Consider the following 25,482-nt stretch of genomic DNA (forward strand, 5'->3'; position numbering starts at 1 on the left):
TTAAGAGCATGTACCGTCACAAGTACATATAGATGAAGTGAATAACAACCTCATTATACAATTTTGAGATATCTTCGTCAACATTAACTGGAGAATTACAAGACAATAGATGTACGATAAATTTATCGTCAGGGAGATTATGCAATTCAGTGCTAAGCTCTTTTGGACCAATATCAAAGAGAACACCAAAATTTGTCTGTAGTTTCTGATAAATACTGATAGTAATTTATAATATGTACAAGAAGATCACAGTATTGCACTTTACAAAGGGTGCACAATCCTTGGGATGACTGTGGTCTCCACGAAGCGCAAACACTAATGACATGAAGGGCCTGCTCTTTTAGTAAATCAGTGGAATGAGCGATTTTCCAAGTATTGTGCATTTTTAAGACTGGATGAATTTGCAGGAAATGATTAATGTTTGGAGTTGAAGAAATGTGTAATTTCCATTTTGCTTCCTCATACTCAAAAACACTTTTATTAACTATTCTTTTCCAAATTTGTTTGGGAGGAAATGTGGAAGTTTCATAAAAGTTATTTAAATATGTAGTCCATTTACATTTACCAAGTATCCTGTGCATGTCTCTTACAAAACCAACCGGAACGGGAACACACTGGTTCTTAAAACATAGTAACCTACTTGTTATAATTTTGTAGGGTAAACTCTATGCAGGACATTGAAGGAGATGAAAAAAAGTTGCGATTGTATTCTTTCGCAGGTGTTGATTTTTGAAAAATAATCTACACCTAGAACAATAATGTGAGACACACTAAGTTATTTATTTCCGAGCCTATTGTTTTCTACATTGGACACAAAAAATAGTGTGGTTTTTTGTTATTTCCAAAACACTTTTACTTTTCTTCTTATGTCAAACCAAACTGAAATTATTTACAAAAAAGATTTTTTTATTACTATAGTAATAGTTCGCTGGTAACAACATTCCATGGTTAATTAATAGTCGAACGATAACTAACTAGTCCACAGGTAATTAAATAGTCCAGTCCGATGGTAATTAACTAGGACACGGCTAACCGATATTATTTTTTTCACAGCAAGATGTCTTATATTAGTTATCTTTGTGCAAAATGCAATAATTGCTGACTAAACCCTCAGAATAATCGATAAACACGGCACAAACACACTGCTCGTCCTCTGTACATCTCAGCAGGCAGTCTTCCAGAACAACATCCTCAGAGTAGGAGTGGAGTCGTCCCTTTAAACCTCTCACGAAGGAGGCAGTGGATTCTATGAAATAGAAAAGGAGATCATGGTGCCAGTTGAATCACAAACATCGAAACAAGTTTCAAATTTATTGTTCAAATCAAATAGTTGTAATCCATATTAAAATGCGTGACGATTCGTGTTTTGTTTCAGAAAATGAACAAGTAGATATAGATAGTGCATTTACGAGTTTTAAACAGGAGATGCTAGACAAAGTGCCGGGAAAAAAACCCCGAGTAGTTTATTCAGTTGGGAATAATAGTACGCTATACAAAGCAATGGTGGAATGAACATTTAACTGATAAGTGCAGTGATTTGTGTCGAGCTGAGCGGGTATGGTGTAAACGTAAAACCCAGCACAGAAACCATTATAGGGCGATATATGTCCAGAAAAGGATTTTTTTTTACGTATACTCGCGAAACAATGTTAGAGTTAGAAACTATGTGCGATGAAGGGATTAAGGAATTCTGGAAGAAAATAGGAAAGTTCGGGGTTGGAAATGACAGGTTGAAAACTATTCCAATGGAAGTGCGCTTAGCGAATGGAAATATTAGTAGTGACCATGGCATTGTATTAGAGACGTGGAAGGAAAAGTATGAAAGCCGTCTTAACTGCAATAAATCTGGTATTGTGAAAGATGATGTAATCCCCGAAGCTCTAGAATACGAGGAAGGATTCACATTAGAAATTTGTGATGCTATACCTTTGGCAAAAAGAGGAAAATCACCAGGATGTGACTCAATTCCCGTATGAAAAATTAAACCTGTGCTATATTCTTACAAAAGCTCTTTAATAAGTGTTTCTTATGTGGACGAACCTTACAGAATAGACGAAGGGTATCATCAATCCCATGCCTAAATCATCTACTGCAGTTGAGCTCAACCTGTTAGCTTATAGGGGTATCACGCTGACTAATTCTACCTAAATCTACTGCAGATAAGCTCGACATGTTAGCTTATAGGGGTATCACGCTGACTAAGTCTACCTACATCTACTGCAGATAAGCTCGACCTGTTAGCTTATAGGGGTATCACGCTGACTAAGTCTACCTACATCTACTGCAGATAAGCTCGACCAGTTAGCTTATAGGGGTATCACGCTGACTAATTCCACGTACATTTACTGCAGATAAGCTCCAACCTGTTATCTTATAGGGGTATCACGCTGACTAATTCTACCTAAATCTACTGCAGATAAGCTCGACCTGTTAGCTTATAGGGGTATCACGCTGACTAATTCTACCTAAATCTACTGCAGATAAGCTCGACCTGTTAGCTTATAGGGGTATCACGCTGACTAATTCTACCTACATCTACTGCAGATAAGCTCAACCTGTTAGCTTATAGGGGTATCACGCTGACTAATTCTACCTAAATCTACTGCAGATAAGCTCGACCTGTTAGCTTATAGGGATATCGCGCTGACTAATTCTACCTACATCTACTGCAGATAAGCTCGACCTGTTAGCTTATAGGGTATCACGCTGACTAATTCTACCTACATCTACTGCAGATAAGCTCGACCTGTTAGCGTATAGGGGTATCACGCTGACTAATTCTACCTACATCTACTGCAGATAAGCTCGACCTGTTAGCGTATAGGGGTATCACGCTGACTAATTCTACCTACATCTACTGCAGATAAGCTCGACCTGTTAGCTTATAGGGGTATCACGCTGACTAATTCTACCTACATCTACTGCAGATAAGCTCAACCTGTTAGCTTATAGGGGTATCACGCTGACTAATTCTACCTACATCTACTGCAGAGAAGCTCGACCTGTTAGCTTATAGGGGTATCACGCTGACTAATTCTACCTACATCTACTGCAGATAAGCTCGACCTGTTAGCTTATAGGGGTATCACGCTGACTAATTCTACCTACATCTACTGCAGAGAAGCTCGACCTGTTAGCTTATAGGGGTATCACGCTGACTAATTCTACCTACAAGTTGTATTGCTCTGTCCTCAATAGAAGGCTCAATAAACATGTTGAAAGTAGAGAGCTGCTCTGTGATGAACAAAATGGTTTTAGGAAGAGTCGATCTACACAGGAACAGCTCTTGGCGCTGTCTTCAATCATTGAGTCCAGGGAACGTTTACGTAAAGCTACGTTTACCGCTTTTATTGACTCCCATAAAATTTATGATGGAATAGAGAGAAATCTACTGTGGATTTCGGCATATGTGGACGAATGTTTAATGCAATAACTTCGTTGTATAGAAATGTAAAATGTTGTGTTAGATTAAACGGGAGCTTTACACGATGGTTCAGGATACACGACGGTTTAAAACAGGACTGTTTGCTGTCCCCTCTGTTGTTTAATATGTACATTAATGATCTGTTTAATATCCTTGGTTTAGGAGTGGAAATGAATAAAGAATAAGTATGTGTTTTAGCTTATGAAGGCGATATGTAGTACTCAACGTGGAAAACGAAGTTGATTTGAACCGTATACTAGAATGTTTACATATGTGGTGTCTCAAAAATAGGATGAAAGTAAACGCCAATAAAACGAAAGTAGTCCATTTCAGAAATATATCTGTGCCTTCAGCAAAGACTCAATTCCGATGTGGTGATGTAATTCTGTAGGTAGTAAACAGCTATAAATATCTAGGTTTGCTTTTGACAGAACATTTGGATTACACACCTGTTGGAAAGGCAGTGACAAGTTCAGTAAGTAGAGCCCAAGGACTATTGATTTCAAAGTTTAAAATCATAGGTGGGATGAATTACAAAACTTATACGAAGCTGTTTGATACGATGGTGTGGTCCACAATAGAGCATGGTTCCGCAATATGGGGAACACATATCACAGCAGCGATACATACTGTTCAGAACAGAGCTATGAGATGTTATATGGGCCTTAGGAAGTTTCCTCCAAATAGTGCTGTAACTGGAGATATGGCTTGGACCCCACCTGTTATGAAACAGTGGGGAAATTTTGTTATACTGTACACAAGACTGAACTTTTTAAATATCAACAGGATAACCTATAACATATATTATTGGGCAAAACAACTGGCAAATAAGAACAAGAAAATGTTGAAGTTGCGTAGTCTTGGTTTAGATCACTTTATTAATATTTTAAACGGACATTTGACTAAATATGTGTCAGAAAACCTGTGTTTCGAAATTTCATAGATAATTGGAAACTTTCAATATCACGGACACAAACAAAGTGACAGGAACAAGGGGTAATAATCTTCGTGTTTATAGTGTGTTCAAAATGGAGTTTGAAGCTGAGCCATTTATACTTAATAATGTGATTAGATCTCATAGAAGAGCGTAATCTGTGTTTCGGTTTGGCGTAGCTGCAATACATACAGAAACCGGTCGTTACAATAACACACCAGTTGATGAGAGAGTTTGTTTTAATTGTCGCAACTGTGTACAAGATGAACAGCATGTCCTGCTTCATTGCCTCATATATAAAGATTTCAGGGAGATTTTATTTATTAAATGTATATACTTATGGGATGGTCTTATAACTGCTACAGACCCAGAACAAATTTCATATATCTTATCCAGTCATACAGATTAAGTGCCAAGACCTGTAAATTAATTTTAGAAAAGCGTCCGACACTGAAAACATTGTTTCCAAATGTGTTTGATACATCTGATGATATCCAGTTTGACACAGAGCTAAGAAAATATGACACATTTGATCTGCCATCTTCCATATCAAATGAATCTGATGTTTGTAAATTTTGGTGGCTCTGGGGTAATGTAACAGATGACTATGGTTTACATATTTTCCCTATTTGCTAAGGCCATGCTTGTTATTCCTAATGGAAATGCCGAGTCGGAACAGGGTTTTTTTCTAGACTGAAATTAGTGAAGACTAAATTTAAAACTTCCATGCTTGGCGACACATTAAATGCTATCTTAACTGATTGTTTTGATTACAGACCTACAACACAAATTCTGAAATCTGCTAAAAGTGCATGTGTAACTGCAAAAAAGTGTTCATTTCAAACAACAATAGATGACATACAGTTTGATAACATGTCAGACTATGAAGACACACATGCTATTGCTAACAATGAGAAACCAAAAGGAGTCAGAAAGCAAAAATCATTTATTGATTTTGTCCGCGAACAGAGTTGTTGACATCTTGTTTAGTTTGATTATATTTCCATTTGTTTATGTTTGCAGGCATCATTCCTGATACATGTTGATAAATAATATATTGTTTGCTGCCTACAGTTTCTGATTCATGGTGCATCATAATTTATTTTAACAAAATATTGATAGTAAATGTGATTTTTTTTTATGGGTGACTTTCCAAATAAAGTAGTCCTATTGTGACGGAACATGCTCTTATTTCTTTTTGCCTATGGCGATATTAATTGTTTTAGAGGGCCGTGTGCAGTCCCAATATGCATTTAAGCCCAGGTGGGCACTTTGTTCCGTAATACCTCTGCGCGACGGTGGTCGAGCTGTGCCTAATACACACCCAGACCAGCTGCGGAGGCTATGTGGCCAGTAGTTACGTAATACCTCCGCTAGTTCGGTACGATCGGGGTATTGCTGGCGAACTAGGCGACGACCAGTCTAGGCTTCTAAGAAAAATATGCCGGCTTGGTCGCTGTGGAAATATCACTTGTAGGTATTCGGTGCCGCCATATGCCCCAGGCGATATTCGGATTTTTTGTAATAAATAGATAGGATTTAGAGTTATGGGGGAGAAACATAGGAAGGCTGCAGGGGAAACGGACGTCGTCCACTGAACGAAATATATAAGTTCAGTCCGGACGTGGTAAATATATTTTTCTGCTCTGTGTATAACCTTGATGTGATTGATGTGACTTTAAATAAATAGTTTAATACTGTATTATACCAATATTATTTAGACAGTGTTTCCGGTAATCTGACGAAGTAAATTGTAGGCTTCACTGTCTAAAATTATTAAAGCTTAGCCAGTCATCCTAGAGGACCTAGGTAAACTGTAGGTTATTGTCTTTATTGTGACCAGTATTAATTCTGTATTACAAGGTTACTGAATGAGTAGTAAGGGTTAATTAAAAATTAACCAGTTAGGAATAGAGTTGTAATTCCTTTATTAATTAAGTTCCCCTGGCAGCGTTTCTCAATTATCACACGTGTGGGTGTTGTATCATGGTGAAGTGAATAGAATATTGTGTAAACTAGATGCCTAGAGATTAACTAATTAAGTGATCAGTTCTGGGTTGTTGTTATTTGTTGTTGTTAATTAACTACTGCGGCAGTACATTTGTCAGCGTAGTATTAATACAGATTCCAAAGTGTATTGTGTTTTTGTTGTGTTTCTAGTGAACTAAACGTGCTATATTATATATACTTTATATGTAGATCTTATCTTTGATCATACCTAGACGAGCCACTAGGATTTTAAACTGCCCGATACAGAGAGATCTAATAGATATACAGTTAGAAGAGATATTTGGATAATCGTGTTTCATTCAGTTGCGGGTATTATAGGATCTCCGTGAGAGGAGTGAAAATTGGCGGCTCGTCCGTGATCTGAAACGGGACATGCATATTTAAAAAAGTATTGTTTGTAAATGGGGGCTTTATAAATTATTTTTACAAATTAACTAGATGTAGCAACGTTGTTCAATAGAAAATTAATTGATAATAAGTGCGTCATATCTAAACATGGATAAGAATTTGCTGGATAGGCCTACGCTCAGTGTAGTGAAGATTAAGCGAGCACGTAAGGCCGAATTAGTTGGAATCTCGTTTGTTGGCAGCTCGCACTACATTGTTAACTGAGGGTGAGATGGAGGATCAGATGTCAGGTTATTATATGGACAAGGGAGTATTAATGAATAAGAGTGTGGAAAAGGTTGTGCCTGATAGTGAGGAATGTGTGACAAGATGTAGAATTGTGGTGCCCTCTAAGTACCGTCCGTCATTGTTATTGTTAGCACATGAGGACGTGTTTGCTGGCAACTTAGGGCGGAATAAAACTCATAGTAAACTTGCCTCAGAGTTTTATTGGAAGGGAATGTTTGCAGATGTCAGTAAGCATTGTATGTCATGTCATGTGTGTCAGGTTGTGGGCAAACCAAATCAGCTAATTCCTCCCTATCCCCTGCAGAAGGTTCCCATAGTTGGGGAAGCCTTTTCAAAAGTGTTGATAGATGTCGTGGGACCATTACCGAAAACGCGTTCAGGCAACCAATTCTTGTTAACAATTATGTGCTTAACTACGCGTTTTCCAGAGGCGATTCCCTTAAGGAAGGTTACTGCGTCTGTTGTAGCTAGTGCGCTGCTTAAGTACTTCACGTATACGGGCTTACCAGGTGAAATTCAAAGCGACCGGGGTACGAACTTTATGAGCAAGTTAATCCAGCAAGTACTGTCTATGTTAGATATACGACAGATTCGTTCTGCTGCATTCCACCCTGAGAGCCAGGGCGCAATAGAACGTTTCCACCAGAGCATGAAAAGTATGCTCCGCTGCCATTGTTTCGACAATGGTACTGACTGGGACCAGTCAATTCCTTTCGTGTTGTTCGCAACACGGGATGCTAAGCAAGAATCCTTAGGATTCACCCCATTTGAGTTGGTATATGGGCATTCAGCCCGAGGCCCTCTCAAATTGGTAAAAGATAGTTGGTTAGACAAGGATAATGCCGAAAACCTGCTGATTTATGTAGGGAGAGTTAGGTTGTGGCAGGCGACCGAACTAGCTAGGAAGCATCTGAGCTATGCTCAGAGCAAAATAAAATCAGTGTTTGATAGGAAGGCTAGGAGTCGCGAATTTAAACCAGGGGATAAAGTGCTGTTGTACCTTCCCATTAAACGGGGTTCATTACAGAACCGGTATTTCGGTCCCTATGTTGTGCACAAACGGGTTAATGAGACATGGTATGTGATAAACACTCCTGATAGGGTTAGGAAAAGTAGGTATTGTCACATCAATTTGCTAAAAGGTTATTTTGACAGACTGCCGATAGTTCCAGTACTACCTGTCCAAATTGAGTGTCACTCAATTTCCTGTGATGACGTCAAGACTGCAGAGATCAAGTTAACCAACAGCCACATTCTAGCAGACTTGAGTTCCTATCTACAGCACCTTGACAGCCCCCAGCGAGCAAAGTTGACTACGTTGATACAAGACAATGTTTCCATTTGTCAGGACTTTCCAACGGTTACCAATACCTTAATCCAGGATGTGCACTTGGAACCCAACGCTACACCGATTCGACAGCATGCCTATCGGATAAATCCTGTAAAACGTGCGGCACTGAAAAAGGAGATAGATTACATGCTGGAACACGACATTCTGGAACCATCAAACAGTCAGTGGGCATCACCTGTTATTCTGATTCAAAAGGGAGATAACAGTTTCCGGGTGTGTGCTGACCTACGTCGCGTGAATCAACTCATCAAGGCAGATGCCTACCCTCTACCCCGCCTTGACGATTGCATCGACCGAGTTGGACACGCGCAATACATCACCAAATTGGACCTACTGAAGGGTTTTTATGCCATTCCGTTAACGGAGGAAGCTAAGGACATTCTGGCGATCATCACACCTGACGGCCTCTTCCAATTCCGAGTGATGCCGTTTGGTTTGAAGACTGCCCCTGCTGCCTTTCAAAGGATGATGAACCAGGTGTTATCAGACCTAGAAAACGTCAGTGTGTATCTGGACGATGTGGTGTTAGCCACCGACACTTGGGATGAACATTTAACCGGGTTACAACAAATATTCAGTCGCCTACAGAAAGCTAACTTGACTGTGAACCTGGGCAAATGTGAATTCGTGAAAGCTTCAGTGGCCTACTTAGGTAATACTGTCGGACATGGTTGCGTCGCTCCTCTGCAGGCCAAGACACTAAGCATCAGCCAGTATCCTGCACCGACCAACCGGTTCCTTGGTATGGCCGGTTATTATCGTCGTTTCTGTGCTAAATTTGCGATGGTAGCTGCCCCCATCACATCGCTGCTAAAGAAGGAAACGAAGTTTTCCAGTGGTCAGATGAATGCGAGAAGTCATTCAACCGTCTCAAGCAGATGCTCTCTCCTCGTCTCCCGTGATGGCAGCGCCAGACTACCGAATGCCTTTCAAGCTAGCTGTGGATGCCAGTGACGTGGGAGCTGGAGCTGTGCTGTTCCAGGAAGACGAAAATGGACTGGACCATCCTGTAAGTTTCTTCTCCAAAAAGTTTGACAAACACCAGGTGAACTATTCCACTATAAAAAAGGAAGCTTTGGCCATGGTACAAGCTCTGAAGCATTTTCAGATCTACGTGAAATCGGCAATGCATCAAGTGGTTGTCTTTACGGACCATAATCCGCTCACTTTCATTCACAGAATGAAAGCCACCAACCAGAGAGTTTTGAGGTGGAGTCTTCTTCTGCAGGAATTCCCAATTACCATTGAACATATCAAGGGCACATCCAATGTAATCGCTGATGCCCTGTCCCGAAGTTGAAAGTTATCATAATGTGTTGACATTCTTGATTTCTGTTTTGTTTTTATATATTTTATTTGTATACCAGGGCCTCAGAGACTCAGTGTGATTACTGGTAGTCACCTTATTACTATGTGCTATAAATGCACCTTTTGTTTTAATGTAGTATATTTCCCTATTCCTAGAGTAGAGGAAATATACTTTTTGAGGTGGGTGCATGTGACGGAACATGCTCTTATTTCTTTTCGCCTGTGGCAATATTAATTGTTTTAGAGGGCCGTGTGCAGTCCCAATATGCACTTAAGACCAGGTGGGCACTTTGTTACGTAATACCTCTGCGCGACGGTGGTCGAGCTGTGCCTATTACACACCCAGACCAGGTGCGGAGGCCATGTGACCAGTAGTTACGTAATACCTCCGCTAGTTCGGTACGATCGGGGTATTGCTGGCGAACTAGGCGACGACCTGTCTAGGCTTCTAAGAAAAATATGCCGGCTTGGTCGCTGTGGAAATATCACTTGTAGGTATTCGGTGCCGCCTTGTGCCCCCAGGCGATATTCGGATTTTTGTAATAAATAGATAGGATTTAGAGTTATCGGGGAGAAACATAGTAAATTGTAAACGAAGTAAATTGTAGGCTTCACTGTCTAAAATTATTAAAGCTTAGCCAGTCATCCTAGAGGACCTAGGTAAACTGTAGGTTATTGTCTTTATTGTGATAGGTACCAGTATTAATTCTGTATTACAAGGTTACTGAATGAGTAGTAAGGGTTAATTAAAAATTAACCAGTTAGGAATAGAGTTGTAATTCCTTTATTAATTAAGTTCCCCTGGCAGCGTTTCTCAATTATCACACGTGTGGGTGTTGTATCACGGTGAAGCGATTTTGGAATATTGTGTAAACTAGACGCCTAGAGATTAACTAATTAAGTGATCAGTTCTGGGTTGTTGTTATTTGTTGTCGTTAATTAACTACTGCGGCAGTACATTTGTCAGCGTAGTATTAATACAGATTCCAAAGTGTATAGTGTTTTTGTTGTGTTTTCTAGTGAACTAAACGTGCTATATTACATATACTTTATATATAGATCTTATCTCTGATCATACCTAGACGAGCCACGCGGGTATAACTGCCCGATACAGAGAGATCTAATAGATATACAGTTAGGAGAGATATTTGGATAATCGTGTTTCATTCAGTTACGGATATTATAGGATCCCCGTGAGACCTATGTTATAGTATCTGTTTAATTTATGCTTGATTTATGATTAAATTGTTTTAATGTTTATCTTGAATATGTAAAAAGAGGACCTTAGCATGTGTGCTAGTTCTCACCCCTGGTTCTGTAGATGTAACTAGATCAAGGTGTGTTGATTTCATTTGTTCTTTGTAATAAAGGTGTATTATTATGAATCTTTTGTTGTTATTTTAAAAAAAATTAGTCGCGCACTTAAACTGAAAATATTAGAAAATTCCGGAAAAATATTTCCATTAGGTTGGTCGTCCTGACGTCGTTGTGTTTTATACGTTAACTGAATATTTTTTATTTTTTTAAAGTTAAGTTTAGATACTGTATTATTAACTATATATTTTATTTCATGTTAAATGTTTTAAATGTGTTTTAATGTAATATTTGTATATTTTATGTGTCGATTATTAATATTTTGTAGTCTCTCGTAACTCCATATGGAGTGGCTCGGTGCTATTTTTGATTTTATTGTCTTTTAGTGATGTTTTATGTTTTAACTGAGGAGAGATTTTAATATACAATTTGTCTGTGTCTGTCTGTCTGTTTGGCAGTAATGCTAATATGAATAAACGTTGTAATCCAGATTCGGGCACTTTTATTTAATTCGGGCAAAAATCGGCCTTCCCCTCTCAAAAATGGGATCCCATATGCCTATGCTTCCACCCCCTAGTTACTTTATGCTAGGTACCTCCCTATAGATGGTTCTTCAACTGTTTATACCATCTCTTCTTTGTACACAACACCGTCATATTAACTGGAATTAATACTCTACTGGTAAACAGAATCATTGTGGTTTTTTAAAACTTATTCCCAACAAACCAGTAGTGAGAAAGGGTTTTCAAACAACACCTACTGAGCATTTCTTGTGGATCTGAATATGTGATATCATACAGGATACTGATGTTATAATAACTGTTTGCAAGCCATCTAGCAGTCTTCTCTCTCTCTCTCTCTCTCTCTCTCTCTCTCTCTCTCTCTCTCTCTCTCTCTCTCTCTCTCTCTCTCTCTCTCTCTCTCTCTCTCTCTCTCTATCTCTCTCTCTCTCTCTCTCTCTGTATACGAATGCGGGATTTTGTATCACATATATTTAGTCTGGAACCCAAGCCTGAAAATTTTGGTCAAGGTGAACCCATCTGCTATACTTTTTAAAGCATTTTTTATTGCAAGTTTATCATTTTAGATGTTAGGAAAAGCTGGTCTGCTCTGCGAATTCCTTTGCGAATTTTATAAAACACGTATATACTATGGGAATCCAACAACTGTTCTGAGATAAGCTGTTTTGGCATTTTCGACTATTAGATTATAGAATTCCATCTGAATTGAATGCACAAATAAAAAAACCCATAGATTTTTCACTTCTAGGAATATAAATAATTAAGCAAAAAAAGTTTTCATTTTTTTCGTTCAACACTTCCTGTAAAAATCCAAGATGGCCGCCATAATAGCCATATGTTAAAGAACTGGCCATAATTTTGGTTCTAAATCACTTAGGATGAATATTTTACGATCTAGACCTATATTTTAAGAGGTAGGGAATATTATAATAATATATAGAACAATGTCAGATGCATAAATCCAAGATGGCCGCCACAATTATCAAGGAACAAATCACTGACCATAACTTTGTTTCCAAATCACTTATATGTCATTTTTGCAGGACAACTATTTTTAGATCTATATCAGGTTTTTATGGGTATGAAATAATGTAATCATATTTAGAACACTGATCAAATGTAAAAATCGAAGAAGGCTGCCATAATGATCATGAAACAAAGAAATTACCATAACTTTGCTTGTAAATGATTTACGATGAATATATTTTGGATCTGCATATAGGTTTGAAAATGGAAGGATCATACAAGGAACATTGTCATTTTGTAGGCTTAACATCCAGTAGAATAGTTTTCTTTCTCGAACCTATAAATACACTGTTACTTGTAAAACTAATTTCTGTTTTTACAGATTATGTGTTCATGTTACTCATCATCACTAGAGTCCTCACTGATAGTCAAAGCTGCAGTTCGTTCCCATTTCTCTGGTTTTGCACCACAAAGACATGAAATGGCACATCTTAGATTTTGTTTTGCACAAGTACACAGATGAAGACATTTCCCTTTCCTGCACTTACAAAATGTAGGCTTTATTAAGATGTCTGGTCTTGCAGCTTTGTTCATCATTGTTGGTACCAGCTTTCCTCCAACCAAGTGTCGACTTAAATTTGTTGGGTCAGGTAGTACTGGTGCAGATGAGTGGGCACGCTTGCTCACCACTATTTGGTTTAGCATACTGAATATGAAGCCGAAATGCATTGTCAGTTGGAGGTAGGTGCAGAAGATCCCCATTGGTAGTTGCAAATAAATGTGCATGAAGTTCATCAGCAGTGCCGTTGAAATTGGGCCTACCATAAAGAGCTGCAAAGAGCAGTCTGCATGATTCATACACCTCATCAGTGAGAACTATACTCATTCCTACTTCGCCAAATTCTCCTAGGGCAGTTAGCTGTTCAATGTTGCTTAGTGTCACTTTCAATACTCTTTTCTTTCCTTTTTTTTTTGGAATGGATAGTTGACTGTATCACAACTGATGATAATGTAGGTACTAAGCAAAATACCAGTCAAAATTTTAGCATCCACACCACACTTTCTTGACATGCATGCAACAATCGTGTGTACAGAAATGTATTTATCAATTTTTTAAACTGTGGTTCTTTGAGTCCTGGAATTCGTACACTAAATAGATACTGAGAACTAGGACATCTGTGTCAGTAGCCTGGACTATCACACTATCACATCCAAGTTACTTGACGCAGTAACTGATGTCAGAAAAACCCGCGTGTTCTTCATGTACATCACATGCCAGTTCAGGTAAATCAGTGCATATCACATTGGAAATTTTGACTGTGTGATACTCTTTTTAAGGCTTGTACTCTGGTTCAAACAAAGGTGAAGGGTACTTTGTCCATTCATGACTGAGAGCTTCTTTCTTTTTGTCATCAGTTAATTCATGGATAAAGAACAAACTTTTGGCTTTGTTGATTCTTATTCATATACCATTTGAATTCTCAAATGCAGTTTGATACTTCTTTTTACACTCAAATGTCTTTAGATGTACAATGTTTTACCCTGTTGGAATCCGTTATGTTCTGCCTCTTCCAAGATCTGGAGACCTGTTTCTTTTGCATGTATCAGTTCTAAAGAAGAAGCCTTTTCCCAGTGCTGATGTTTAGCAAATATGTAGTGTTGTTACACATAAATGAGTTGATCGTTGTTTATTTCACTAGTGTTTTGATTCGATTGACTGCATCACTTTCTTTCTTGCAGAGTGTAGGGGAATCCTCATGACATTTGTATGGTTCATTCATGTGAACCATTCTCTTTGTGTCTTCCGATATTGATGTTCACTCTGGGACTACTCTTAGGTACTTCTCCATTGTCGCAGGTTTTTTTTAGTAATACCATAAAAGAGGACTGTTTTAGCATCACAGTTATAAGTCTGCTCAAGACACATATCCGTCCAGACACCATTGAATCTACCACAAAGTTCCCTTTCTCAAATTCTCTGTTCACTTCGGGTGCTGAAATCTGCAACGTTCGCATCTCTTGAAGATACCGAGGAAGGCAAGAGACATATTTACCATGTCCAGCTGCAACCAGGTATGGTAACATGTTTTCCGTTTGTCAGATGTTGCTGCCACATACCAGCTCTCTCAGAGTGGATGAACATCTTTAGAATGGTAACCATTTCTATTTGCATAAGCCAAAACCTTGCTGTGGGGTTGTTACAGCATATATCTTTGAATTATGTTAGGAGTCTTCTTACACTTGTTAGAGAAGACATAGCCTGTTCAGTTTGCAATACATCAGCAATCCTTTCTGTGTGTTTGCTCAGGAGAATGTCAATAACATTATTGACAGTTTCATCAAGATTTGATGTCCAGATCAGATGATTGTTGCAATAACCAGCTTTCAAGAGACTCCCAAAATAGCTGAAAATGCGCGTGTACACCAAGCTGTGTGCCCTGAGCATTAAGTAATAATCTTTTTCAGACAGTATTTTTCTAGCTGTTCCTGGAAGAGAAACCCCAGCTTGAGCAAGTATATCTTCTATACCACTTGATTGCATGAAGAATCCTTTAGCACCTAGAAAAATGGAGGCAATGTGAAAACCACCCATTCAAAGAATGAGTCTATCAAACTTTTCAGGAAGTTTCTATCGTGCTAATGCTATTTCATAAATAGCTTGATCATAGGTGACAATAGCTTTGTCTTACCCAACTTTCTGAGAAACCTTTATGCAATAATCCAGTGATGCATTAACAACGGCAGGATCTGTAGGAGATTGAGGGAATACTGGCTTATATGCTATTTGAGTTGCTTTTAACTTTTCTTCTTTAATCAAAATGTCAAAATGTTAAGACAACTGTTCTCACATTCAAAAGTAAAAATAATATCTTAAATGGAAAATAAGTAAGGAGTTAAAAATGTAAATGCTTTTCAATCAATCTTATTATTATTATTATGTATTTAAAAGTCTTGTTGTTAATATAATAAACACATGCATGTAGTATTTATAGTTGGGGTGGGGTGGGTTGCCATTTGAATTTATATTACTATTAAATACTCATACAAGTGTAGCCTAAAACCCCACAATTGACTAAAAATCATAAACAATTTACCATACATTATTGTAATATGAAAATAATGTTTGTTTCAATTATAGAAAGAACTAAAGCGTGATGTTTTAAGATTTTAGACGTAAAATTGAATATATGTAAAATGTAACATTTTACCAATGGTGGCCATATTGGAATTACATGGCCCGTACGGGTTATAGAAGGTGGTGCTATATAATATTTTATTTGGTATATAATGCACTAACAGCATGGACATTGGTCATGACATTTCATATGACATTCATAGTATTTTTCTAAAAGAAACGGCAGAATATTAAGAAAAACTCCATAGCCGCCATCTTGGAAAATGGCCGCCATTCTTGATGCAGGAAATACTGCGAGTTCTTTTCATTTTTAAAATGTTCTCAATGATGTTTTCTATGGGTGTCTAAAGTTTCATGCTATTATTTTAAGAATTAACAATTTAGTGAAGAAGAAAAAAATTAAATTCAAATGCGCAATTTTATCCTTTTTGAGGCCTACCAGCCTCCACTCCACATAGGATATTTATTTTTCGCATTAGAAATTGACTTGCAGACCAGTTGAACATTGCTTCTGAATATTTAAGCTATTTAAAAATGTTAATTAAAAAAGTATAGCAGATGGGTTCACCTTGAATCTATTTTAAGGCCTTTTTCCAATTCTGGGTTCCAGACTAATTAGTCTAGAGAGTTATGTTCATTTTTTGAAGGTTGCATTTGTTTTTGCTCAAGTTAATAAAATTTTGGTCATATGTTCCCATGACCTATCTGAAGTAGAAATCCATTGGTAGCAATTTTTCTGATCACTATCATGTCAGCCATCTTGAAATTCAAAATGGCCGTCATTTTCATATAATTTCTTTATATATCTCCACTCCCATTTAACATAGAAACATATTTTTAGGGTCTATTTAAACATATTATGTTAGTGAATTATTTTTTTAAAAATTATTATTAATCTCACATGGCAACCATCTTGAAATTCAAAATGGACGTCATTCCATTATATTTTTTTCTCTATCTTTACTCCCATTAAATACAGATACAGTTTACATCTATGAGCTCAGATGATTATTTTGTAAAAAGGAAAATTGTTGTCTGATCTTGGCAACCATCTTGAAATTCAAAATGGCTACCACTTTAATATATTCTTTTCAAATATTTCAACTCCTGGTTAACGTGGAAGCATAATTTTTTGTCCATGTACATTTCTGTATTCCATGCATTGGATGGTTTTCATTTATATAGTCAATGAATCATGAAAACAATCTTGAAATTCAATATGGCCGCCATTTTAATACATTTGTCTTATATCTCAACTCATGGTTAATGGGTAAGCAGAATTTTGTTGTCTAAATGTATATTTCAGTGGTCAATGAATCTAATTCTTTAAATTTATATTCATCCAATTATGGCAAACATCTTAAACTTCAAAATGGCAGCCATATGGAAATTTAAAATGGCCACCAAGGTAATCATTTAGCAAATACTTTTTCTCCTAGTCTACATACAAATGCAACTTTTGTGTTCATTAGTACATTTTTAGGTCAAATAATTATAATATTGCAATACTAATGTCAAACCCATGAAATAAAGGAACATACCAACTGTAAATTGTAATACATAAACATAATAGCATATTAAGCATCTACTTCATCTATAATAGTATGCACATTGCAGTATTCCTCATCAGTTTCACGTTTGCAACACTCTGTACATTGAAGGTTGTGTTGCTTACACTAAATTACAGTACATCTATCTGAACACTTACTGACACCACAATTCCATCTGATCAGTTCTACCACAGATTCTGGTGCAGCTTGCACCCAACAGCAGTCATAAATATACCAACCCCCTTGACCCAACCAAGTTTGCATAGATCAAGAATGTCCAGATGTAGCATGGCATCTTGAGCTCAGAAATGTGCTTGGAGATGTGCTCTTTGGGTATGCTGTTTTCATACCCCAGAGGTAGGTGGCAGTGTTTCCACACTTTGGTTTGTTGATGGTTTGTTGAACTTTTCATCTTAGAATAGCTGCATCACGACCCTTGTGCTTGGTTCCATGTAGTAAAATCTTCACATTTTTCACTGACCTCTTTGTATGGTTATTACCGATTCCAACCTGACTTTGGTGTTACTTATATATGGAGCTTTTGTGAATACATTGAATTATCTTTATCGATGTCCACCATCACCAATTGTCCTGTTGTGTCATATTCAGTTACAGCATGAACATCTGGTAATCCGAGTCTATCTCTGGATACAGTTCATTATACAATGTTTGCAGGTCGATCTGGTTGTGATTTACATATAATTATAATGGTGATAAAACCCCAACAGTGTGTGTCTTTGATGTAGAAATCCACCTCTTTGCCTGGCCCGATTACTTCATGAGTATGAGGAATCATGTGTCATTGTCACATCATGGCCTGCAATAGTTTTCGATATCGTAGCACTCCGATAGCTTCGAAAATCTGTAGCCTGGTTAGTGGAAACATCTGATGTCATCTTTCATAAATATTATTGTGTTAAAAAATAAATCTTACACCCATGTAACCATCTAATAGTGAATCAAAGCATGCAGGAAATGCTTCTGTTCACTGACAACATATATGACAGATTAGAAGTGAATTTCTGCACCAGACATAGACTTGGTTCTTATCCTGAGAAGATCACACACACTGATCCTACTAATTATCGGTACAGACGTAAGTCGCAACCAGATCAACATGCAACTAACTGATGATGAACTGGGTTCAGAAAGAAAAGCAACATTACTAGGATTGCATGTAGTAACTGGATGTGACACAACAGGACAAATTAATGGTATATGCAAACAAATGTTATTGAATGTATTCAGGAAAGCTCCATTGGCTATATATCTGAAGCTCTTAGCCAGCTTGGAATTACTGATGAATCATACAAAGAGGTCAGTACTCCATGGTACTAAGCTCAAGGGTCATTTGTATAATTGATGCAGCTATTCTGAGAGGATAGAAGTTCAAGACGCCATCACCAAACCAAAGTGTGGAAACACTGTCAAATATCTAATATCAGCATACCCAAAGAGCATATCTCCAAGCAAATATCCTAGCTTAGGATTCCATCCTACATCCAGTGATCTAGACCCATGGTTGGATCAAGGAGGATATATTTGTAAATGTGGTTGAAGGTGCAAGCTGCACCAGAGGCTGTGATAGAACTGATCAGATGCAACTGTGGTATCAATAATTGTTCAGGTAGATGGACCTGTAAGGAATACAACCTGCAATGTACAGAACTCTACAAGTGGTGATGGTTGCTGCAATACACATGCCATTACAGACGAAGTAGATGCCTAATCAGGGGTCATAATGGGAAAATAATTAATTTTAGTCAATTTTCAGATATACGTATGTAGTATATTTCTTTAGAAATTATTAAAAAGTGGCTAATTTAAACAACATTCAATTAGCCAGATACTAAATGGGTAAGCGCTGCTAATGTGTCATTGTGAATTACAGTTTACAATTGGTCTGTTCCTCTATTTCATTAATTTAAAATCTAGAACATGAAAGTCATTAGTAATGCAATATTTCAATTATTTCATATAAAATGTATGTGGATTAGGAGGAAAAGTATTTGCCAAATGATAAAATTGGTGGCCATTTTTAAATCTCCATATAGCTGCCATTTTGAATTTTAACGTGGTTTCATGACTGGAGGATGGTTATAAAATGTCACCCTTTAATTCATTGATCCTGAAAATGTACAGACAAAAATAATTGTGCTTCTGCCTTAACTGGAAGTTACGATATATGAAAAATGGTGGCCATTTTGAATTACAAGATGGCTGCCATAATTGGATGACTTTAAAAATGTCATCAATAAATTCATGGCTACATAAATTTACATATAGACAAAAAAAAATTATGTTTTTGTGTTAATCGAGAGTTGAGATATATGGAAAAATATATTAAAATGGTGGCCATTTTGAATTTCAAGATGGATGCTTAGGTCAGACAACAATTTTTTTTTCACAACTTCATTCACTGAGCTCATAAATGTAAACAGATAGCTAAATTGTTGTTGTGGGTCAACTGTGAGTAAATATATATATATACGAATATTTAATTGGCTGCCATTTTGAATTTCAAGATGGCTGTCGTGCCCAAATGACTAAATTAAATGTTATCAGCGAGTTCATTGCCCTCAAAAATATAAATAAACACAAGAATTGTGTTTCTATGTTAACTGGGAGTCAAAATATATGTAAAATATCCCAAAATTATGGCCATTTTGAATTTCAAGATGGCCGCTATGATCAAATGACTGAAAATAATGCTACCAATGGATTTCTAATTCTGGATAGTCTTAAGAATAAAAAGAAATACATTTTACTGACTTGTGCAAAAACAAATGCAAATTTACATAACTGCCTGGACTATATGAGCAATACTATATTATTTTTTATTACACAGTCAGAATTGTCTTTATTTAACTATGGTAAGATTAAATATAACAAAAATGCAATCGGGGTGGCTTTTGAAACTTATTCCCAACAAAACAGTAGTGAGAAAGGGTCTTCAAAGAACACCAACTGAGCATTTCTTGTGTATCTGAATACATGTATGTGATATCATACTGGATACTGATGTTAAAATAACTATCTACAAGCCATCTAGCAGTCTTCTCTTCTTCTTCTCTCTCTCTCTCTCTCTCTCTCTCTCTCTCTCTCTCTCTCTCTCTCTCTCTCTCTCTCTCTCTCTCTCTCTCTCTCTCTCTCTCTCTCTCTCTCTCTGGCTTGCAGATAGTATTTATATTTATATATTTATACTCACTGGTTGTGTTCCATTTTATGAAACTGTGTTTTAGTAGTATTTATAGATGGATCCAGTGGTTCTGAAATACAGTGGTGTCAAGATACTGTCAAGTATTTTAGTATTTACACCTCTTACAAATATATAATATATATAATAATGACATATTTTAGAGAGAGAGAGAGAGAGAGAGAGAGAGAGAGAGAGAGAGAGAGAGAGAGAGAGAGAGAGAGAGAGAGAGAGAGAGAGAGAGAGAGAGAGAGAGAGAGAGAGAGAGAGAGAGAGACAGAGACAGAAAGAAAGACAGAAAGAGAGACAGCGAGAGAAAGAGAGGCAGACAGACAGACAGAGGTAAATATACAAAAATATGATCCACAAATAATAATAATAATTAAAAACAACAGGTATATAAGTGTCAGGAACTGAAAAGGAATATTTATTTAATGACACCTTAGCACATCTTAAACTAAGGCTATGTGGTGTCTGACAAATGGTCGAGAAACCAATAAGCGAAACCCGCTGTCGCCACACGGTGCTATTCTTACCAATAAAGCAGCAAAGAATATTTGATTTTCACTTTTTCATAAAGAAGACCGTACAAGCCATTGCCTTTGTCATACCAGTCATAGGGCAATAGCTGAAACGGGGAGAGAGTCGAGTCAATAGAGCGCTTATAATACTGCGACACACTGCACCTGGGGGGGGGGGGGGCGTAGCCCAGTGGTAAAGCGTTCGCTTGATGCGCGGTCAGTCTAGGATCGATCCCCGTCTATGGACTCATTGCACTATTTCTCGTTCCAGCCAGTGCTCCACAACTGGTGTAACAAAGGCCGTGTTATGTACTATCCTGTCTGTGGGATGATGCATATAAAAGATCCCTTGCTGCTAATCGAAAGGAGTAACCCATGAAGTGGCAACAGCAGGTTTCCTCTCTCAATATCTGTGTGGTCCTTAATCATATGTCTGACGCCATATAACCGTAAATAATATGTGTTAAGTGCGTCGTTAAATAAAACAGCTCCTTTCTTCCTTCACACCGCACCTGGGGCGAGCACTAAGCCACTGAGTTATATACTGCCCCGTTAAAGCAAGTGCATGTATACATAGAGAATACTGTATGAGTTGCCGTTAGATACCATTTATCTTACAACGAGTTATTTTAAGATGTATCTAACGAGCGAAAGCGAGTTTGATACGTGTTTAAGCAAAGAGTTCTATTTCTTACATATCCTCAAAAAAAGGTTTTAAGCCAATTTTAACATCTTTTTCGACTAAAAGTTATTTACAGCATTTGCACTTGTAGCTAACTTACGCGTAACAGACAAATTATTGTCAGGTGAACTATACATCACAGGCTAATCGATTTCGATGATGCTGTTTATTCATTGGATGTATGACATTGGTGACCTGGTCATCACCTAGGAGCAGCCAGTCGTATGTCTTGAAATTGATAACACACGTATATGTATAAAAAATAACGAATGATGTTCTCACCAACGGGTGTGTAAGAAAATTATTTTAAATAAATAAAGTTTGTTTTGTTTAACGACACCACTAGATTATTCATCGGCTATTGGATGTCAAACATTTGGTAATTTTGACATATAATCTTTGAGAGGAAATCCGCTAAATGTTTGCATTAGTAGCAAGGGATATTTTATATACACCATACCACAGACAGAATAGCACTTACCAAGGCCTTTGATAATCCAGTCGCAGTGCACGAGAAATAGTCCCAGTGGGCCCACTGACGGGGATCGATCATATAGCGACCGCGCATCAGACGGACGCTTTACCACTGAGCTACGCTCCGCACCTTGAGTTTATTACCTTTTTCTTCACAGATAAATTTCGTCCTTTTCTTAGGACGAATATTATCCCAGGTTCCCGACTTGACGTCCATTCTAACGCCCAGATAATTACTTAGGGGCTTTGAAGGACCTTTAGGTACCCAGAATTGCGTTCCTAAAGTAGTGCCGTCCGTCCACTGGAAACCGGGTCCCTGGAAACTGAGCCCAATCCATCCATAGGCTGCTCGAAATCTTTCAGGAAATAATAAAATAATTATTGACCTGTTTTCAGTGATAGACACTGTGCAGTTTTCAAGTTTTACAACTAATATTAATTCTGATCCAGGTATCTTTACGTTCGCATGAAACCAAATTAATGAATGAACATTTAAAATGCCAAACAGATGTTATATACCGTTCAACATTAATAATTATTCACTATATGACTTTTCCATCATCCTAGTTTTTGTTAAAAATTGTCTGAAAATAGAAAAAAGGAGAGAGCATTGTTTCCAATTGTATAACATTACATCACTCTTATTAGTCCCCTACCGTTCCATCCCGTGGGGACTATAACTTTCTATCATTCTGTCTATCTGTCCGTCTGTGCCATATACATAGTTTTCCGGAGGGTTTTTTTTGTTTTGTTTTTTACAATGCATAAAAAATATTTAAAATAGGTATTAAAATGTCTTTACCGTGTACTATTACTAAACACTTTTGATTTTCATGGCTATCTATCTATTTTTGACAGAGTTATGGCCCTTAAACTTATGAGATACGAAACATTGTTTCCCGGACGTTTTGTGTATACATGTAGTTTGATCATGTACTGTTACAGATCATGTTTGAGGTCCATGACGATTTATCAATTTTTGACAAATTTATGGCCCTTGAAAATAGGAGATAACGAAACTTAGTTTTGCGGACTTTTAGTTTTTTGCAATGTCCCAAGATATTGAGTGGACATCTTGAGTATAGCTTTAATCATGTACATACAATACGTCACTTTCATGGCAAGTTATCTAATTATGGCCCTTGAATTTAGGTGATACGAAAATCTGTTGGGCTCGGTATGGAATATGTATTGCTTTTGCAGTACTCTCAAAATTTTTGTTACATATATGTCCCTCATAAAGATTTACATTAAAAAGAGAGAAAACAAAACAACACACTCACCCCCAAAAAACCCAAACAAAAAACAAAACAAAACAAACAAACAAACCATCAACAAAAAACAAACAAATCTCCACCCCCACCCCTCCCCCCACCCCACTCACCAAAAAAACACACAAAAAACAACAACAAACCCCCCACAAAAAACACAAAAACAAAACAACCCCCCTCACCACCCCCCCCCCCCCCCAACAACAACAACAACAACAAAGAACCCCAACACACTTGAAATAGTGGATTATTCGTATTTTCGCTAACATCTAGTATTGGTTGTCAGCCCTCAACACAATTTGTAAAAAATCAGGTAACCTGGCTGGGCATATTCATTAGATATAATAGCTAGCGTATTCAGTATAATCAAAGTTATAATATTCAGATCAGAAATATGAATGATCGTCCCCGTTCAGGACGGCCGATGACCACAACTGCGGTTCAGTGCGAGTGCGAATAATTTTTACATGATCATATACCACTAGAGTTTCGAGCATGTCCGTCCCGGGGCCTGTCTCTGGATAGCCAGTGAGTTGCTCCGGGACAGAAAAAATTAAGGGGACAATTTTGAAATTTACATCCAAAAATTAAATAGTGGGCCTTTAAAATTTTGATGCGCATCTCTAATTAATATAATTAATAAAAATAAAATCTACTCATTAAATTTGGTCGCTAGATTAGATTGGGCGGTCAAAAAGAAATTAGATAGATAGATAACTAGGTTAAAGGGGTGGGGGGGGGGGGGGGGGGGGGGGCAGGGTGAATGGACAGAATTTTTAAATTAGCAATTAGTAAAAGAAATTAGTAGGATTAAAAAAAAAAAAAAAACATTACCAGCCAAAACTAAAATGAATTGACTGCTCGGCCGAATATTTATATAATTTGGAGCATTTTTGAAGGACAGTCCAAAAATAAATAAGAGAAAGAAGAGAGGATCGGACTATTTAATAATATATATATAAAAAAGGTAATTTCGACATAAAATTTTAAACGAAGGTCTAAAAGTTTAAAGTCCTATCTATATGTCCACGCGAGTGGCCTCGTTAAGGCCGTTAGGGGAGAGGTTGGCGACTACGGCGAGCCGATGTCCGGAGCTGCAGTCAGCGATGGGATGAGTTGCTTCTTAGAGAGCAGATCTCTGATGACCACGCGGTAACCGGCGCCGCAGATCGTCTTGACGATCCTGTGGATTGTTGAACTGTCCATCTCGTAGAGGAGGATCGCTTGTCGGATCGCGGTTGTCGGTAGGTCTGCCTGGTTGGCAGCTTCGCCGTATCGTCGTGTGTGGAGCTCTTAAGAAGTTGGCTCCCGTCTGGCAGCGGTCTCCAGTCCTGGTTGCAAAACCGGCCTCTCAGCTTCGCCGTATCATTGTATAAAAAGACGATATTTTGTAAAATTAAACACCTTTCTTCTTTCCCTATCACCTATGCGTTTCTTTTTTGACAGAGTATATTTTCCGACATATTTTTGGTAAGGTATTAGTTTATAATTTTTCATTATATCACTGTTATGCCAAATATTTGTACTCATTATTTCTTCGTTATTTTTAGATATTATCAAAAACTGGTTATTAATTTTATTTCAATTTTAATTTGAATCTAATGGTCTCATATTGTTGCCTCAAATCAATTTGTTTATGTCGAATTGGAAATATGAAGTCTTCTTTTTCAGACTGATTTTAGTGCCATCATAAAAATTTATAAATGCGGTATTTTGTTTCTTTGTTTATAATCCTGTATCAATATTGCTCTTTTGATTTATGTTTTTCTAGTTTATTCTGCCATACAAAATTAGACAGCATTTTGTTAATTTTTTTAATTGTAACTTCAAGAGGATTTGGTACTGAAATAACTAAATGAGCAATTTTTGAACTATTAAAGTTTTAATGACAATAAAGATACCTAAACAGTCAATTTTTCTTTTTTCTTTTCAAAATTTGTGATACTTATTTGTTAAAAATTAATTGTAAATTCACTCCTACTAAACTGAAACATGGATCAGCCCATGCTACTTTCCATTTTGAAGGGTGAAAAACGTCATTAGATTTTTTTACTGCCTATTCAAATAATATTTGTTTTCGAATAATTTATGTTCAAGCAAGAGACTTTTGCAAATACTAATATGGTATTATCCAGATATTTGGGCGATCCATCCAAAATAAAGTTTGTATCATCTGCATAACGAGAAT

General features: G+C 37.3%; 1 long non-coding RNA gene across 1 annotated transcript; it reads right to left on the bottom strand.

The window, feature by feature from the left end:
* Positions 1-798: 798 nt before the first annotated feature.
* LOC121376066 lies at positions 799-22,645 on the bottom strand. Its single transcript, XR_005958396.1, has 3 exons — positions 22,168-22,645; positions 20,359-20,419; positions 799-1,246 (listed from the first exon to the last, which is right to left on the bottom strand). It is a non-coding gene; the product is annotated as an uncharacterized LOC121376066 (long non-coding RNA).
* Between the last annotated feature and the right edge of the window lie 2,837 nt (positions 22,646-25,482).

Source organism: Gigantopelta aegis, chromosome 6 (genome assembly GCF_016097555.1).
Source record: "Gigantopelta aegis isolate Gae_Host chromosome 6, Gae_host_genome, whole genome shotgun sequence".
Lineage (NCBI taxonomy): Eukaryota > Metazoa > Mollusca > Gastropoda > Neomphalida > Peltospiridae > Gigantopelta > Gigantopelta aegis.